Raw genomic sequence first — 20,867 nt, forward strand, 5'->3', positions numbered from 1 at the left:
TGGGGGAGGTACCACTTTAGAGAAGCTGTGGGACAAGTTGAGAGACTTGAAGCAGGAGGGTCTTTTAGAATATGCCACCTATGAGTCCAAGTTTGTGGATTTGTGGGAACGGTGGGTTGAGTCACTGGCAAGAGGGGAAGCTGCATTGGATTTCCTAAAAAAGGACCGGTTCACGCATGGCTTATGGCCGCTTCTCAAGGAGAAAGTGAAGGGTAGATTCCTAGCTACTTACGAGTTAGCCGTCAAGATTGCTCGCTTTAAGGATAAGAAGCTGCGGATGAAAGCCAAAGAAACCGAGTCAACAGAAGTAGGAACATCACGTCGACCAATAACCAAGACAACCACCATTCCTCCACCACCATCGACTCCTGGGGTAAGAAATGACCAACAAGATATGTTGGCCCACATTACTGACCAACTGCAGAATTTGTCAATCCACTTGATACAGCAAGGAAGGAATCAAGACCCCGGAAGAGCACGATGACAAAACAGGGAGTATCATTGCTACAACTGTGGAGAAGATGGTCATGGTATGTACTACTGTCCCAAACTGCGACAAAACTATAATAGAGGAGGTAGGAGGAACCAACTGTCACCCCCTAGAGAGAGAACACCCCCACCCCAAGCACCAACCCCACCAACACAAATTCTACGTCCACCCCAGGCACCACCTCAAGCACCCATTCCACCTATTCCACCGGCACCACCACATGATCGCTCTGTAAACATCATAAAAATCTAGAAGAGAAAGGAAAGGCCGTAGTAGTGGATCCACCCAGAGTAACGGAGAGGGATAAGGGTAAGGAGAAGGTAAACTTTGTAGAACCATTTGAAGCCATGAATGTAAAATGAGCTAGGAGGGAGAAAGATACACGATCTGATGATGAGAGAAGCATGAAAGGAGAGACTAGCAAGAGGCCATCAAGGCCACGATGGAAAATAGGCATCACCGACTTCAAGTTAGGGGAAAGTTCTAGGCCCTATGATCTAATATTGGATATGGCGGAGCAAGGACCAAATATTACATGGCCACAGATGCTACATATCGCACCAAAGGTAAGGCAGCAATGGTCCAAAATGGTAAGTACAAGGCACTCCAAAGCAAAGGTAGCCGGAGCAATTTCAGGTTGCAACATGGATGACATCCTTCCAATTGTCGACGTCAACATAAAGGGTAAGAGGGGTGGAAACACCTACATTGATGGAGGTGCAAAAATTTGTGTGATGAGTGAAGCTATGATGCTTCTGCTAGGGCTCGGTCGGCTAGGGCTCGAGGTTGACATGCCTTCTCCATGCAAGGCAAAGATGGCAAACAACGCAAAAGTAAAATGTGCAGGTGTGATAAGTGATGTGAAGATAAAAGCTTTCAACACTGAGGTAGAAGTAGATGTTTTTGTAATGCCTACTAAGGGGGAGGGCTATCCATTAATCTTGGGAAGGCCATGGTTGATGGCCATGAAGGCAAAGAAGGACTGGGGCACTCGCCTTCTATACATGACTGGTAAGAAAGGGGAGACAATCTACTACGACATGAAGACTGGCAACAAACAAAAGCAAATGGACCTAGAGACATCAACAGATGAAACCACTAGTGAGTCTTCCACTTCTGAGGAGGAGACCACATCCACCAATGAAAGCGACAGTTCCATCAATGTGATGGGTATCATCATGAAGGATCTACAAAGGGTAAGCACAACTGGCGACCCATCACCAGAAGGGCAAATCAACGAGGAGGAAAGTAAATCACCTGGCCTAGGAGAAAGTAGGTTGAAGGGTATGTCGTCTATGGAATTAACAATTGAGGAGAAAGATAAATTTTTGCAAATGTTGATGGGATTTCCTGACCTTTTCATTGACAACTATGAAAGAGTCATAGGTATTACAGCAGTGGAACATCATATTAAGCTGAAGGAAGGGGTAAAACTAGTTGTGCAAAAGCTACGACGGCTGGGGGTCATACAAGAAAAGGCACTTCTGGCCGAGGTAAAGAAGCTACTAGAAGCAGGGTTCATCTATCTTGTAGAAAACTCAGAGTGGGTGTCACCCGTAGTCGTGACACCTAAGAAGAATGGTAAGTGGAGGGTCTGCGTTGACTACAAACCACTAAATGCAGCTACAAAGAGAGACCACTTTCCTCTACCTTTCTTGGATGAAATTTTGAATGAAGTGGCGGGTTTTGAATGCTACACCGTGTGTGATGGTTATTCTGGGTATTTTCAAATACGCATAGCCTTGGAAGATCAGCAAAAAATCACTTTCGTTATGCCATGGGGTTGTTTTGCATACAGAGTTATGCCATTTGGTCTCACAAATGCACCTGCCACATTCCAAAGATATGTCACATATGTCTTTCAACCGTTCTTTGGAACATCCATAAGAGTGTTTATTTATGGATTTTGTATATATAGCCCTTGCATTTCACACTTAGAAAAGGTAACTGAGGGTTTGGCAAGGTTGCAAAGCCTAGGTGGGCAATTAAATGTAGACAAGTTCCACATTGGGGAAAGTAGAGTCATTCTGTTAGGCCATGAAATTTTAGCAAAAGGTATCAACACCGATCCAAGTAAGGTGTCCGCACTCATAGACCTACCTTCACCAACAACCGCACGTCAATTGGTCTCTTTTTTACAAAAGGTGAGGTACTTGAGTAGATTCATACATCTACTATCACAACTTGTTCTACCACTGCAATAGCTCACTCAAAGATCAACTTTCACCTGGGACGAGGAGAGCGAACATCACTACAACAAGGTAAAGGAGGTCTTAGCCACCCTACCAACTATCTCACCACCTAAGTGGGATGAAAAATTCTATGTCACCTCAAGCGTGGGTGATGACTCCTTGGGGGCTGTGCTACTCCAGAAGGATACAACAACATCTTTCATGAGGCCAATTTACTTCTCTAGTCAAATGATGAAGCAATAATTTCACCCATGTGGAACACCTAGTCCTAGATCTTAGATTTGCAACTACAAAGTTTAGGTCGTATTTGCTGCCTAGGCAATTTGTGATTTTAACCATGGATGAGATGTTTCCCTATGTTGTACAACACATGGATGTTTCTGCTAGGATTACTAAATGGCTAGTTTGTATGCAAGAATTTGACTACACGGTACAGGTGTAAAGCACGACAAGGGCAAGCTTGGGGGGACTCATGACCTACCAAAATTTTGAGAAGAAGGTGAAGCGATCTAAATGGGAAGGAGCCACTGGTGGTAGAAAGAGCACACTCTCTCTACTTTGATGGAGCTTACAAGCGAGCATCTGACAAAGCAACTGCAGGCATAGTAGTCTTTGATGACAAAGGTATCAAGGTATTTTTGCTCGGCCATTTGTTGGAATCACATTCTAACAATGTAGCTGAGTATGCAACACTAAGCAAGGGTTTACAATAGTAAGTCTCGCAAGGGGTAAAGCACCTTAATGTACTAAAGGATGCCCTACTTTTGGTAAGACAAGTAAATGGAGTATGGACATGCAAGAATCCTAGATTGAGGACTCACTTAAGCTGTGTAAAAACTCTGTTGGGAAAGTTTGAAGTAGTTCAACTACACCAGATCCCAAGGACTCAAAACCATGAAGCTTAAGCCTTAGCAAGTGAAAGACTGCAGGAAGTGGTGGTTGGGGCTATAAAGCTAAAGCTCCCTCTATTTCAAGGCAGTGCTGCCTTACCTGACATCATGCATTTTCTAGAAATGGGGGAATGTACACCGGATTTAACAAAAGGACAGAAGCAATGGCTTACCCGAAAGGCCACAAGGTATCGGATTATCAATGACAGTTTGTATTATAAGGGTAAGGACCAAATACTCAGGAAGGTCCCTCTCTCTAATGAAATTACGGGGGTAGTTGCCAGTTGTGTCATGATGGTGTTTGTGGTGGTCACTTTGTCCTATATATAACAAGTAGGAAAATCTTGCAGGTTGGTTTTGTATGGACTAGCCTCAGCCATGATGTACACCACTGGTGTAAGACATGTAAGTTGTGTCAAAAGACCGGCACCAGGTCACTCGTGCCTGAACCACAGACACCTATCTTTTCATATGGACCATTTGAAAAATGGGGTATAGATGCCTACATCATCATGGGAGTCGACTATATGACTAGATGGGCGGAAGCTACAGCCACAACTAGGATCACAACTGTAGAGGTAGCTAAGTTCGTCTAGCACATATGCTGCAGGTTTGGCACACCATTAGAAATCATCTCTGAAAGGACCAAGTTTCAGAGTAGACTTGGTAGTAGAGTTAATGCGAAAACTTGGCATTACAAGGAGGCACTCCTCACCATATTACCCTCAATGTAATGGCCTAGTTGAGGAAGTGAATGGACTGGTTTGTAAAATTATCACCAAGCAGGTTAACAATCATCGTGGAGATTGGGATAAGTATCTACTCCCAGCTTTGTGGGACTAAAGAACCTCATTCCGTACATCTTTGGGGTTCACCCCATATCATTTGGTATTTGGCAAGGAAGCAATCTTGCCTATTGAGGTGCAACTAGAAAGTCTCAGAGTGATGGCAAGCTAGCTTCAATGGCCCAACATGCTTTGAGAGATCACATCCTCGACTTGGAAAGGCTATCCTCGACTTGGAAAGACTATAGCTGGACAGAGAGGAAGAAATCACAGGTAGAGCACAGACGACTCAATTCAACCAGCATCTTCGATGCAAAGAATTAAAGAAAGGAATGTTGGTGCTCCGCTACGACAATCGCTTTGACACACGCAAAGATAAGAAGCTCCTACTCGATGGGAGGGCCCTTTCATCATCAAGAAAAATTATGCCAATGGGAGTTACCAGCTTATGGAAGCTGATGGCAAGCTTCATAAGACCAGAGTAAAATGGTTGGCAGCTCAAACCTTACTTTCTTCGATATGATCAGACTCCACCTATCAACATTCCTGATGAGGATACACCATCAACCTCCACCTCCGATGACAATGATCAAACAAATGAGTTAGAGGCATGAATGTCCCTAACCTTAGGGGGAGGGCTAATGATACGGGTTAGCCGCACCGTCCTCTAGCCCGGCCTAAGAGTTTAAAGTTCTTAATTTTTGAAGCAAAGACCACATGAATCAACCCACTCGGGTAATTGGAGGTAAACAAAACAACAAAAAAAAACGTTTTTTTGTATGTCCACCAACTTGCACGCATGAAGTAGGACGCCGCGTCTCCTTTGGGCACCACACACTCCCTCTCATCTCTTATTTACTCTCTATCTCTTTCGCCAAACCCCACAGGGTGCAGAATGTTATCTCTCTCTCTCTCTCTCTCTCTCTCTCTCTATCGCTCCCGTTGACCCTCCTCATCTCCTCCCTCATTCAGCCCACCATGGTAGCAGCACGAGACACACTCCCCTTAGCCCCTCAGTCCCTTGCTCTCCTCCCCATCTCTCGTTCTCTCTCTTTCCCCTCTCAGCCATCTTCTCCATCAGACTCTCTCGCTTTCTGTGTAACAGCCCATACGGGTGCATAGATAAGTTTTTTTTCCCTCTCTCTTTCATCACCTGCACACACCCATCCACACACACGCTCACACACTCCCTCATGCCCTTCACCCTATTATCTCTTCCCCCTCATGTCCCTCCCTCTCACTCTCCCTCTCGTTCTCTGTGGGCTGCCGCAAGCACAGGGCAAAGTAACTCTCTCTCTCTCTCTCTCTCTCTCTCTCTCTCTCTCTCTCTCTCTCTCTCTCTCTCTCTCTCTCTCTCTCTCTCTCTCTTAGCACCTACACACACTCACCCCATCCCCCTCAGTCCATGCCCTCACGCGCTCTCTCACTCTCACTCATGCCATTTTTTAACCTCACTCATGCTATCTGTGTAGCTGTAGCACGTAACAAATTATTAAAAACATAATAATAAAAGTCACTCTCTCTCTCTCTCTCTCTCTTGTTCCCACACACCACACCCTCTTTCGGAGCACGCACCCACATACACACACACAACCTTGTATATATACGTATGCACATACTCACACTCACACACTCCAATATATACACACACACCTACAAAAATCATCCGTAGACACAACACATGCACGCATATACGCACACGCCAGAGAATTAAAAAAAACCAAAGGAATCAATGCCAACAACGTGCACCGCCAACACCAAAACAAGAAGTTGCGCCAAAGGCGTGCCCCGGTCGTGACACGTGGCATCTCGGCTTCCCATGACAAATACCAATTTTGGCAGCCTTAAAACTCACACCAACCACCCGAACCATCAACAAAACCCCTTGTAAATGCCCCGAACCCACTCTTCCCTAATAACCTAGCTAGTGGCTAGTGGATTGTAAAAAAACTTTCCCCACGCCACTCTTTCCTCTCTCTCTATCTCTACCTTCTCTCCCCCACTAGAGAGGCATCTAGACCTTCTACAACGACCAGTGGATATTTGCAAGGACCATTGGGTAAGGGCCACCTCTCAAGCCTATATAAAGAGGCCTCCGCTAAGCACAAAAGGAGGCACAAGTGAAGGAGGAACACATTAGCTCCATGCACTCTACATTTTAAGCACCACTAAGCACATAATGCACCCCCCAAGATAGAGAGCTCATGGCATCATGTTTGGTTGCAAGCTTGGGTATTTTAGCATTGGCAACATCACCATTTTCCCCATTCTCCACCACACCATGGTTGAGTTACTAGTCATGACCACTCCATGCACATAAGGCAGTCACTACTCTCCTGCAAGGCAACATGAGCACGATAGGATTTGCATCGACACCATGCTACCTTGGGCCGCTCTCGATGTTGGTGATTGACGTTGTCGATGGTTGCATCATCTTGATGTTTTTCCTCAACTAACCTCCGCACTAACTCTAACTTCGCCATGCACCATATGGCGTTCACATTCCATCATGCATCCCTAGTGCCACGAGCCAGGTTTGTAACCATCAAGACCACCGTTTGTAAATATCATCATTGCCAATAAAAGGGTGCAATGTTGTCTTGATGTTTGGGGTCCATTCTCTATTCTCCTTAGTTTTGTTTTCCCACATTTCCGGGATGTTTCATTTCTTATATATCACTCTGCTTGTGCTCCATCACGTGCGGCCTCTCCAATCAGTCAATATTATCCATTCCGACCTTGTCACATACCTCCCTCGTACACACACTTCTGACTGTTGACTAGGCATTTTCTACATGTGTACGTTTGCTGTATCACCATTTCATGTTACCTAGAGGGCATCTCACTTTTTGCTACCCTAGGTCATGCACGTCTGCGTCCTAGCCACACTTATGCTAGGTGGTGCCCCCTCTCTAGTTATAGGATTACTCTTACCTTGAGATGGTGCTTGGGGATGTTTAGACTATGTGTGGTGTAGAGGCCACCCCATATGGCATGTCATTCCCGATTATCAATGCCTAGCGATGCTTTGGAGATAGTCCAAGTAAACAAGCATTGGAATCTCAGTAATGTGAGAGAAGATTTGGTTATTATGGGTTTTGAGGCCCTTCAACAAGCACAATTTGTTTACAAGGTCACCAGGTGAGCATCCTTCCACCACATTTTCAATACATCATAGTTTGTCAATCATTGGATGCTTATTCTAATGAATGTCCACAGATTGGGAAGAGAATGGAAGACAAATTGAAGGTCGAGGAGGACTGGGGCATGGATGGAACTATGCTATTGCTCTTATATCTTTGAAACTCTTGCAATTTTGAAAACAATCCCCAATGTAATCAACATGATTTTCTTCGGCAAATCATGTTTTTGAATATAATTTTTTGCATTCAGATGAGAATCATTTTTTGGTGAAAGTGCTTTTTTTTTAAATTTCTTTAAAAAAGGGACCATTATAAAAGGGGGGCCGCGTAACTCATTCACTATTTTCACTCTTGCAACTCTTGAGCTCCTCCACTCTCTATCTACACCCCAGGCTAGACATGGACACTTCCACAGCCTCTGCATCTGCAACGACATCCACCCCTTTGTCACGCTTCATCCTCTTCCTTGAGGACACCAAATACAAAGGGAAGTTGGACCTCCACACCTTTTTTACTCACCTCCCTGACCTTGACGCCACAATTGCCCTTCACATGGATGCATTTGCCGAGATTTTTGCGTTCATGGAGGAGCACATCATAAAATATTTCGTATCTATCTCCTCACATGCAGGGATCTGGGTACCTTGCAATCTTTTGTGCTACATACACAAAGGTGATCGCCCATTCTCCAAGAGGTTGTGATGATTCCAAGAAATTGCCATCGATGCAAGCCATTTCTTGGACGAGCAAGCCTCAGGGGTGTTAGCGCTCAAGAAGCGCAAGTTGGGGGTGGAGTACCTTTCTCGGCTAGAAACATTTATCTTCTTGGTGAGCAAGGAACCTGATTTGGAGGAGCTCCGCTTACCACACCTTCAGGTTGGGTCCTTTATCAAGGACACCAAGGAGCAGGAGGTTATTCCCATGAACCTTGCAGCGGAAGGAAAGACACTTCGGCTAAAGTACCCCAGGGGGCTCGAGGAAGTGGTTGAGAAATCCATCGTTGTAGTTGGCCCTAGTGACACTCTAGTGCCACTACCATTGACGGATGTGGCTATCCTAGAGGTAGAAATTAGCCGCTTCTCCTCAGTGGTAGTGGATGGGGAGGAGTATGTGTTTATGCATGATTTGGAGAAAGCATTTGGCCTGCACATGGATGAATGCTTGAGCGTGCTATGCAACAGCACCAAATGTCCCTTAGACAATATGCCAGATGCCCTAGAAAGCAAGTTCTTGCCACTTGGGGACTTTGTTGCTCACACTATTGTAGTTGTATGTGTGGAGGTCCTGGCAGCAACAGAGCAATTGCATGTGGCTGAGGAAGAATTCCAAGCCACGCAAGACAAGGTTGAGACTGCTAGGATGCCTATGCCACTATGAAACCCCCCCATCTGATGATCCAAAGGTCGTAGCTGCGGTGCATGGGAGCATTGACTTGGATGGAAAGGGCAACATGGAGGAGGACAACAAGAAGCAGGAGGTAAAATCTATCCTAATTTTCATGTTATTTTTTTATCCTTCATTGTCTTTTTTTCTCAACCTTCATTGGTTTATGGCAGGACGTTGTGGAGGTTTATGATTTTGCTGCAAGGACGGGTGGCAAGCGAACGAGCTTTGGACCTCAATCTTCCCTTGTGCATTACCTAGGACAACTCCCCCCTTGCGATGTGGCCATTATCCATAATGAATTTACTCCCCAAGCCCATTTTATGACTTGGTCGTTGAAAGCTTTGAGCAAGTTTTTGTGTTTGAGCACCATTGCTCAAACTGCACATCTTGTGTTCCTAGTGCGTAGGTCCCTTGTATGCACAACATTTGGCACTGGCTTCCGTAGTAAAGTGCTTGCCCAGATAGGGATACATGCTTCCATTGGCTCAATTGACCCAAAGCCCATAGTGCAGTCCCTCTTGATTGGGGAGTTGCCTTACACCCAAGATAGGCACCAGGAAATGGTCAAGAAAATTATGAACTCCTCAGATACATGATGTAAAATCACCTTTTTGGAAGTAATAAAAAATATTCCAAATTGTCTCTGTATCTTGTATATTCTTCTAAATGTGATTTGTCAATCTTAAAAATTGTTGTAATTGGTGATATGTTTCAATAAGCTGTGTCTTTTTTGCTTGAAGTAACAACACAACGGAAGTTGGATGCACATGATACTTCTTTCAACTTACCTTAATTCTGGGGAAAGTATAAAACACATATGAGTGAAAAGAAGTGGTTTCTCTAAAGTAATGATGCAAAACCAATTGCTTTCAATTAATTTATGTTTTTTAAGTATCCTGGAGGGTAGAGAGCCTACCAGGTGCCAAAAAATGGGTGGCCACAAGGGTGTGCAAATGGCCCATCCATCAGTTTTGGATGGCCAATTTGCGCGCCCTTGTGGCCACCCTTTTTTGGGCATATGGAACATATGTTTGCACTCAAGGACACTAGAAAAGGTGAAAATCAACTCTGAATTTAAGTTTTCAAGCACACTATCACCTGCTTCAGCTCTACCTAATACATCCCTGCACCAAAAGGCCCAACTACATTGGACATTTGAAAAATCTAATTTAATGTTTCATAGACACTTGGTTTCACAATATGTTAACTTTTTGATATCCTATGGGGTAAACAAAGCTTGAAAACGCCAAAAAAAGGGTGGTCACAAGGGCGTGCATGCAAATGGCCCATCGATCAGTTTTGGATGGCAAATTTGCGCGCCCTTGTGGCCACCCTTTTTTTGGCATATGGAGCTTGCACTCAAGGACACTAGAAAAGGTGAAATCAACTTTGAATTTAAGTTTTCATGCACACTATCACTTGCTTCATCTCACCTGATACATCCCTGCACCAAAAGGCCCAATTACATTGGACATTTGAAAAATCTAATTTAATGTTGCATAGACACTTGGTTTCACAACATGTTAAATTTTTTAATATCCTATGGGGTAAACAAAGCTTGAAATTGCCAAAAAAAGGGTGGCCACAAGGGCGCGCAAATGGCCCATCTATCAGTTTTGGATGGCCAATTTGTGCGCTCTTGTGGCCACCCTTTTTTTGGCATATGGAGTATATGTTTGCACTCAAGGACACTAGAAAAGGTGAGATCAACTCTGAATTTAAGTTTTCAAGCACACTATCACCTGCTTCACCTCTACCTAATACATCCCTGCACCAAAAGGCCCAATTGCATTGGACATTTGAAAAATCTAATTTAATGTTTCATAGACACGTAGTTTCACAACATGTTAACTTTTTTGATATCCTATGGGGTAAACAAAGCTTGAAATTGCAAAAAAAAAGGGTAGCCACAAGGGCCACACATGGATAATAGACACAATAGACACAACTGTTGATCATATTGTCATTGCAAAGTCATCTCATTACAAAGATAAGGGTGTGCAATACAAAAAGAGGGGTAACTTTGGCTAATGAATGCTTGAAGTCTCGTCACAATTGATGTGCAAGCTGCATATCTTTTGGCTGTATTGTCACTCGCTTTGCATGAATGGCACATAGGTTGGTATCTTCCAACACCAAAATGATGTGGGCCTCTGTAGCTTCTTGAATAGCCTCTAGCACTATTGCTTGCATTCTATACCGATTTCCATAGCTTTGAAGCACCTCCTTCACTGTGCGAGCAAAGGGGGCATGTCGAATTAAAAGCTCTATACTCTTCTAGTAGTGGCGGATTTTTGCGAATGCCCTTGCTATATTTTGGTGCCGCTGCGGTTGTCTTGGGGGCACTTGCACATTTGCTGGTTGGTGGCATTTAGGCTTCTTAAAAAACTTTGACTTGCACCTGTTTACATGCTTAGGGGCTGGATCTACAGCCTCTTCTGATTCATCCTCTTCCCTTGGCTCTTGATCTTGTGATGTGCGGAGAGCTCCCTGGCCTCGAGGCAGTGTCTTCCCCCCAACAGGCACCAAGTGTGTGCGCGGTATATCAACTCGCTGCCATGGTGGGTCTATCTCTGATTCAGTGTCTGTATAGACCACCCGAGTTCTGAATGTTTTGAATGGTCTTGCTTGTATTTGGTGGTGTAGCGGCTCCTCCCTATCGGACTCTGGTGTTTGCTGGGCCTCTTCTTCTCCAGCGCTGGGCGTGTTGCTTCATTCTTTTTCTAGGTGTTTGTTCTTTTGGACGTGAAGATTCTACAGCCCTCGATGACTCCGGTGCCCTACTACCATGCCCACTACCAGAAGAGTTCCTGGAATGGCCAGGTGTTCGTGGCCGTTTTCTTGTGCCTTTAAGCCATGCCGGCTTCTCACATCCTTGGAGGGTGTTTTTGTTGGCAGGCGGATGCTCTTTCACGGTTTGTTTGGTGCACACCATTTGGTATGGTAAGAGCTCACCTGTTCTTAAGAAATGAGTGGTTTATGAGAGCATGCAATATTTATAAGGGCCCATTTAAAAAGGGCCCTGTTCACACTAATTTTGAAAAAAAAACTATTATTTTTTAAATGAACATGTCGTTAAGAGTTGGACCATGCGTTCATGTGTAGTGACTGACGCAAAATCCACTTTGATCCTTGTCCCACTCTGCATTGCCGCCATACAGCATGCTTGGCAGGACCTTGCGACACTTGCCACTTGTTGCTATACTCTTGAAGACTCCATTTTTCACTTCAATAGAAATCTTGGATTGTTGCGCATGCTCCATTGTACGAGCAAATGTTGTGCAAAAAAACCAGTTGAACATCTCCTCCAAATAATTGGATTGCACCATTCCACCACCATGTCGAGTATTTTTGAAGTACACTCGAGTCCCTTGCTCGATAATGGGACTTCTCCATGCCTTGAGTGCTAAAAATTTCAAGCGATCCATACTTGTGCATAAAAAATGCACCATGCGCAAACAAGATATGATGTTCACATGAGTAAATGATCCACTTTATTTAATGAAAACAATCCCTTATAATAAATTCACCACATAACATGGATTACCATGTACTGTTTGATGTTATTTTCACCCCAAGAAAGGGTAAAGACCTTGGTAAGATCCTCCAAGGATTCTTGAAATGATTGGCGTTGTTCTTCTGTTGTGCTATTAAGGCCCATAAGCTTGACCATTTTATCAAAATGTGCCCAAACTTGCTTGTGCTTGTTTGCAAGCTCGCCATTTGAATCATTGTCAGTAGTAGCTTTGCATAACTCCTTCCAAAGGTCCCAACGGTTACCTGCCTGCTAATTGGAGCTGTTTTGAGTAGCATATCGACTTGGATTTCCTTGGGAAACTTTATTCAAAAAGTGTCTGGCTTTTTGCCCACTCATTTACACTTGTTGAGCAATTTCATGGGCCTCCCCTGTGTTCTTTGCAACAACGATAGACACATTTCCACCGTGACAACCAATGGAATTCAAGAGTACCTCCACTCTTTCAATCGCTTCCTGGGACTTTTCCAATGGTTTCATTGTGAAAGCATAGTCAATGTGGAGCTTCAATAGCCTATCAAAAATGCGCATGAATGCGTGCAATGTAAAAAATGTACTTTCGATAGAGGAAGGAAATATTGGATTCCAAGCGGGGCCCTTTTGATCACGGTCTGGGGCATTGAGCATGGGACATGTCAAAATAGACGCTTCCCATTCTCTACCTTCATCTCCAACATCACGAAAATCCAACCCTTGTTCTGCATGCCCTTGCCATGGAAGCATGGAATCGACCTTTGTAGTGCTCTTGTGTGATTTTTGTCCATTAGGTTTGTACCCTCGAGTGCAAAATGGACAAGGGATGAGAGAAAGCATAGTCAATGTGGAGCTTCAATAGCCTATCAAAAATGCGCATGAATGCATGCAATGTAAAAAATGTACTTTTGATAGAGGAAGGAAATATTGGATTCCAAGCGGGGTCCTTTTGATCACGGTCTGGGGCATTGAGCATGGGACATGTCAAAATAGACGCTTCCCATTCTCTACCTTCATCTCCAACATCACGACAATCCAACCCTTGTTCTGCATGCCCTTGCCATGGAAGCATGGAACCGACCTTTGTAGTGCTCTTGTGTGATTTTTGTCCATTAGGTTTGTACCCTCAAGTGCAAAATGGACAAGGCATGAGAGAAGAAGCCCAATGTTTGCAGCCAAGAAAACACTTTATGGTCTTCAAGTCCCCACCTAAGTGCCACTCCACATCATAGCTACCAAAACCCTCAACCTCCAACTTCTGACGTGCAATTTGGGAGTGTATTACTTATGTGATCCATGGAGTTCTCTCAAAAATCCATGAAAGTACTCCATTGGTCTCTTTGGGCACCTCAATAGCACCCAAGCACCAAATGTATTTCTTTGATTGCACGCTAAAAGACGGGGTGGGAGATGGCTCAACTGAATCCCTTCGCTTGGTTTGCAAAAGGGCTTCGTTCATTAGAGTGACACTTAGCCTCTCTAACCTTCGACCTTTCACTATTTGACACTCATAGAGTTTCAACACAAAAGCCAACTTTGTGCCAAGCACTACAAAATAAATAGTGCCAAGACCTTAAACTTCAAAGTCTATGATAAGAACAAAACCAAAAGAAAAAAGTATAGTGTGTCACCTTCTTTAGATAACTCGTAAAATCTAAGCATGGCCTGTTGAAGTCTTCTAAGGTCCACAAAAATATTGTTCCACATTGTGTAAGGGAAGCCCTTATGCGAAAGTCTTATGGATTGTTTCTTACCTTTTCCCCATGTGTCTTTGTTGCACACGAAGCATAACGGGAAGTTGGCATTGTGTCCTCAATGTGTAGGTATGTCCCAATGCGGGAGAACACATCTTTGTTTGTGGCCTTCTTTGCAAGGTTGACCTTGTGAGGAACGGGAAAAAGGTTTTCCACAATGCCATGCTCTTTGAGGGCATCCTTTTAGAGTTAGAAATAAGCCTGATAGGATTTGGTGCTGATTCCAGCCTCATCACAAACTTGTTGCACGTCATCATCACTAACCACATTTCTCAATTTACGCATAAGGTCCTTGTTGACTGCATCCTTAATGTGCTTACCTCCAGGTGATTGCAAGATAGAAATCACATCCTGGGTATTGAGACAACTAGTGAGAAGGTTGACTCGATCATCTTGGCTTGTTCCACCGCATGCCTCCTGGATGAAGTTTCTTGCAAACCAATAAAACTAAATGTTAGAAAATAGTGTGAATTAAGAATGCATCATGCAAGTAAGGACCAAATCACCTTGTGGCTATCACTAGTCGTTTGCGTGCTCCTCCCAAATGTGTAAGAGTTTCAATGGATGAATACGTGCGTTTGCATTCCCTTGCACCGAAGGGTGTTTCTTTCAAGTATGTGATGGTGTTGGCAAGCTTCTTAATGTGGGATTCCTTTTCTTGCATTTGTTGTTGAAGAGTTTCAACCACCCTCTCTGAAGAGGCAACACTCTCTTGTAATGCCATCATCTTGAGGTGAAGAGCTTGACATTCGTGCATCCACATATGCAAAGAAGCACCCGCACCCATACACAACCGCTTGCAGTAGCCTAACAAGCCTGCTTCTCCCCTCCCAAGAAATTGAAAAAATATCAAAAGGCTATTAAAGGATGGATGGAAGCAGCTTATAGGATCATAAGGGTACAAATAGCCATCCACCCAAATGTCAATATTGGTCTCACCAGCGGCGCGACATTCCTGTGAGATGACCTTTGATCACCCTCAACAGCGGTCTTCGGTGCAAACACTGTGGGTAAGAGAATATGTATTCTTTTGGTGTGCGGAGTACGTGGTGGTGGAAGCAAACTATTTGTGATGTCCGTGAGCACCATGGAAGCTGTTGTGTGAGGAAGCAAAGGATGAAAAAGATAGAGGGGGAGGGGTAGGGAGATTGAGGAAGATGGGAGAGAAGGAGGGAGGGGGGGAGGGAGAGATTGGGAAGGAGGAGGAAGGTAGGGGCATGGAGGGAGAGGAGAGGGAGAGAGGAGGGAGGAGGGAGGAGGAGGAGAGAACAAAGTGTTGTTTACTTTTTGGGGAAAAAGATTTTTGAAAAAATGGACTTTCTAAGCTTGTGGATTAAAAAATGGGTCAAAAAATGATTATTGGATATGTATATATGTTGGAAGGGAGTTTTAAGTAAAAAATAAGTAAAAATGTTTTTTTTAATAAAAAAGTCAAATTTTGACTCTTAGTGACCCACGTTTTTGCTGATGTGGTCACACCCCTATGCTTCCTTCACTTTAAAAAATAGAGAGAGAGAAAGTAACCCCTTAGGTCCACATCCTACATTTGTCTAAAAAAAGGCTAGAAAAGCCTACTCAAATATACCTTCTTCAATGCCCTTGCCCCCTGAACCCCACACAACATTAGCCTTAATCCCTAAAAATTAGGATTCCTTACAAGGCCCATGCAAGGTCCATATTTCTCCTAATGTGAGATTATAATTTTTAAAATTTTCTTGCATGAGAAAAACTTAGTTGCAATTTTTTCCAACTTTTTAATAGAGATTTTTAATCTTAAAAAAACACTTATAGGAAGAAATAAATAGGATTTACACTAAAAATAGGTAATTTTAGCCTAGAAAAATTCAGGGGGAATTAGTAAATATATTCAAGAAAAAATTAGAAACTTTTACAAAACTTCTTGAGACTTTTTTGCATCTCTAGAAAATGTTTTGTGATTTTTCTAGGTATGAATGATTTTTAATAAATAAATGTCCATCAAATTATATACAAAAATTGACTTTTCACAAATTTTTTGGGAAAATTAGGTCCACTAGACCATAGAATTTAAATTTATTAAACTATTTGTATGTTGAATGAACAAGACCTTGGAATTGCATTTAGCACAAGGAACTTTCCTACTAATTTTAATGTTTGAGTTGTGAGATGGCCCCGAAAATTGCAAAGAAGAAAAATGATGGAGCTGGCACAAGCCATGCTCCAATAGCCAAAGTAAACCAGAACACCACAGCAGAACATTGTCATAAATCGAAACCAAGTACCAATTATTTTAAAGTTTATGAATAGTAGCTAAGCATGACTTAGATGAGCCTAGGAAACCATAAGAAAAACATTGGCTGTATAAACCAAAACACATGCTTTGTTCATAGAAACTTAAATAGGAATTACTATCTTCTGTTAAAGATACTATTTTGTCAATTTTGGGTGAAAGAGAATTGGATTGCATTTTTGGAATAGAGACTAAATCAATTGGATGGAAGCTTGATGCCTCGCTGGTGCGCGAGGGTTGTTTCCATGAACTAATACTTGATTATGAATAAGAAAAACTTTGTACAAAGGCTTTGTTTGGTGCATAGGAGAATCCTATTGTTGCAGGTTGTCCGTGATCAACCGTTAAGTTGAATAAGTAGGTTGTTTTCAGTAGAATTGTCTAATGAAAGACTGTCTTGTTTGAAAATATGACTGCTAGATTAAAAGTTGTGTGGAAACTTAATTAAGGAATTGCTTGTAAATGTTTCAGAGTGTGGTAGTAATCAAGAAGCAAAGATACGGGTGTGTGTGGGGTGGAAAGCGGGGATTAGTATCAAACCCTTCATCGAATGGGTGGACCCGATAAGTCATATGCTTTCCACAAATGTGGACTAAATTAAATGACAATAGATAACGTAGAACTAAGTCCTAACCTTAGGGGATCAACTGACGACTGTGCCTCACTATCGATGAGGAAAAAATCATCAGTCTATGAACCAAGGGTTCTAATTATTATTAATGTCAAAACCGATAAGCAACCCCTTTAAGGTGACCACGATAAAAGATACGTAGAGTTAGGGAAGCTCACTTGACCGTTCCTCCACTTTGCATTGCAGAGTTGGAGCGGATCTGTTGAGCTATCCCAATCACTTATCTTAGACGGTCGGGGACGTTATAATTTATTATCCCGGTTGAAAAGAACTTAGTTCGAGGTACACCATTGGGAACTATAGACTAAATAAGGAAGTCTTTCATGGCCTTCCTTTGGCTTAACCATTATTGAGCTACTGGCAAGCTTAATGGGAACGATAATCAATTGAGAACTGCTAGACCCTCTCCACTTCTCTTTGCAATCAATAGTCTCTAAATGATGGGTGTGGCTACTTGAGAGCTAATTATCAAAAGTAAAGAAGAGTAGAAACTAAAGTTTGGAAGTTTCCAAAGCACAAAGTAGCATATATATAAATTTAGTTAGCATGGTTGATAGTGTTAAAGAGATTAGAATGAATATTGAAAACTTTGATTTTGCACATGAAGGTGCTACTAATGATGCCTCCATGTTTGTGAACTATCTTGTTACTAGGTTGCAACATGCTATGGACAACCCTACTTTGCAAGATTCCCAAGAAAAGAGATATCTACGAGGCCTCTTGTAGAGACTCCCAAAAGAAGACTCTCTCGGTGAGAGAAGGGGATGATTTCTATGAAAGAGAAAGAAGTGAATATCCAAGTTTTTTTGGAAGACGTGGATCCGCAAAGACGGTGGTCTAGACGATCTCCAACGAAAAGATCATCATATAGTCCTTCTCCTTATCATTCTAAAAAGGAAGAGAGGAACCAAAAGAAGAAAAAGGAAAGAAAGAGGTCACCCTCTTCTCCATCATCATCATCTTCCTCCTCTTCCGATGAAGGCGATGTTTTTCTCCTAGAGAGTACAAGAGGAGAGGACATTGCAAATCTTATGCTTCTTGGAAAAGGTCCTACAACATTAATAAGTTCAACGAGGGAGGAAAGAGTATCTCTTTTCTTACCTATGATGGCACCCTTGATGCTACGAACAAATGTATTGGCCTTTATCCAACAATTTGATGCGGCCTTTGGAGATGAGGGCTTCAAGGAATCCTCCAAGCTAAGTCAAAGTCTACTCGACAATGGTGGGCTAGTCTACAAGGTAATGGGAAAGCCTCAAAGACATGAAAAGGTCTACGAGTTTCCAAATGAAGTAGTTTCTTGCAAGCGATGCCAAAGACAAAGTGCTTACTGAATGGCAAAGTTTGAAGATTTCTCCCAATGAGTCTATCCACAAGTACGTGGACAAGTTTTGAAATTTACATCTCAAAGCTACAATCTACCAAAAGATAAACTTCACTGAACATAATCAAAAATTCTATGTGGCACTACCTGAAGATATGGTAGAGTATGTCAACTCTCAAAGACCCAAGACCATCACTGAAGTGATTCACCATACTATGGTTGCTTCACGAATCAGTTTCCATTGACAAAGAGGACTTTTTAATCTCCCCTCTCCAACATGAAGATGTTATCTTAGGGGCACCATGGTTCAACCGCATGACTACCAATATGAAGTTCCCTAAAAGGATAATGTATTTCACCTATAGGGAAAAGAACATGTCCATAGATGCTAATGAGTCGGGCCGTACTATACCTCTTGTAAATTCACTTGCTTTTGATAAGTCAATGAAAAGCTCAGTTTTTGCGTATATGATTTTTGTCAAAGAGTTCATAAATGATCCTAATGATTTACTAAATCAAAGTGGTAGAAATCAAGAGGAATTAGAGTTGTCTAATTTTGTAAATAGTTTCCAAGATATTTTTATCGATGACATCTCTATGGATGGCTACCGCACAACAGCTTTAAGCCAAACAGACCCTAAGTAAAGATAGAGTCCTCATTTGCATCCATATAAACAAGTTAATAGATTTTTTAGACTTGAATAAGTATTAAATGTGTCAAAGAGCTTATCAGTTTTCATCCATGTCCTACTTAAAATATTTTAACCTTAAACCTACCATCCAATAGTGTTTCTTTGTCACATGAATTTTCAGAGAGGGTTTCATTATTTTTACTCTTTTTTTATGAATTGAATGTCATGACTGCTTTAGTTTCTATTAAAACGAGATCATAGGTTACAAATATAGATAATAAGTGACCCAATTTTTTTAGAAAAGGGTTTATATTTATTTAAATAGAGTAAATTCTCATCAAAAAGCTACTACCCCTTCTGATCCAAATGTCTTACCAAAATCACTGTCCCATAGGTTTTTTGTTTATTTAAATCCATCAAGGTAAAATGCTTCAAACAATCTTCCCTAATTTGCATTTGGAGCCATAAGAGATATAACAGAGAGAGTATGGCATAAAAAGAACGACTTAAAGTAGTACTAGTCCAAGAAATCACTTGGGTATTTAGTCCAAGTATGGTATAAGATAATCCGACTCTACCTCTAAATATGATCTTTTACAAGATGTATTTTGGCATGTAAGTAAAGGTAAATAATAATTTTGTATCATAATGCAAGAACATCAGGCAAGGTGATTAAGTGCTCTATGTTTTATCTATAAGTAATATGAAAGTGTTTTTAGGGAACCAATCATTTAGTGTATAGAGAAGTGGTAGACTAATATTCCCTAAATGATCACATAAGATGAGAGTATTAGAACACATATGTTATGATTGAGATAGTAGTATACAACTAGTAAATGCCCAACAATAAATTAATCAATCCTCTAAACCAAGAATAGTCCTATATGGTGTGGTAAAACCAAGAAATATACTGGTCAAGCTTCAAAACCTTGTGTCCATTTTGACTGCTCAACAAAAACAGTTATGTGTAAATCAACTTAATTCCCCTAAATGATCCCATGAGAGTCTTTAAAACAAAAATGTCATGCCCCAATATGTAATGAAAAATCCCCAATAGCACTGTGATTTACTTACAAAAAAACCCAGATTAACCTTTTCGAAGCCAACCAGTAATGTCAAGGGTGAAAAAAACCAATCATAGGAATTAGAACACAACGGTAGATCTCAGATTTAACTTCAATTCCACTGCTATAAGAGTTTAATAAACCATCTACTCGCCACCAAATCAGGGGGATGAAGCTCCATCTTCTCAATCAATCCAACAACAAAATCTTTTCTACATATACCATATACATTTGCGAATGGCAGATGTCATAAAGAAAATATAGACAACAGTGTACTGCAATTTATTTATGTTAATAGAAAACACCACTTATGATAAGTCTTGTCAGCTAAAAACCAACGATAGAGATAGAGAAGACCTTCCCCTTGTATAATTAAAGCACCCTTTCTTAGTGCAACCAGTAGTTTTGTCAGCTAAAACCAATGACAAAGATAGAGAGGAGCTTAACTAAAGCAACCTTTCTTACTTTTGTTAATAGAAAACACCATTTATGATAAGTCTTGTCAGCTAAAAACCAATAACAGAGATAGAGAGGAGCTTCCCCTTGTATAACTAAAGCTCCCTTTCTTAGTGCAATCAATAGAAAAAAATAAAAAGAGTTCGTACCCCCCCCCCCCCCCCCCTCTTTTATAAACCAATCGGTTAGAAACTAGAGGAGGGTTAATTAACTGATTTATAAAATGAAATTTAAACCTGCAACAAATAAACTAGAAGGTAATAGTGTATGTTTATAAGGCAAGCACCGACTTGCGATGTCCTGCTCTATTCAATAAGCTCCATGAGAAGTATATCAATGCCAT

The sequence above is a fragment of the Adiantum capillus-veneris genome, chromosome 5, assembly GCF_014529385.1.
Source record: "Adiantum capillus-veneris isolate H3 chromosome 5, ASM1452938v2, whole genome shotgun sequence".
Classification (NCBI taxonomy): domain Eukaryota; kingdom Viridiplantae; phylum Streptophyta; class Polypodiopsida; order Polypodiales; family Pteridaceae; genus Adiantum; species Adiantum capillus-veneris.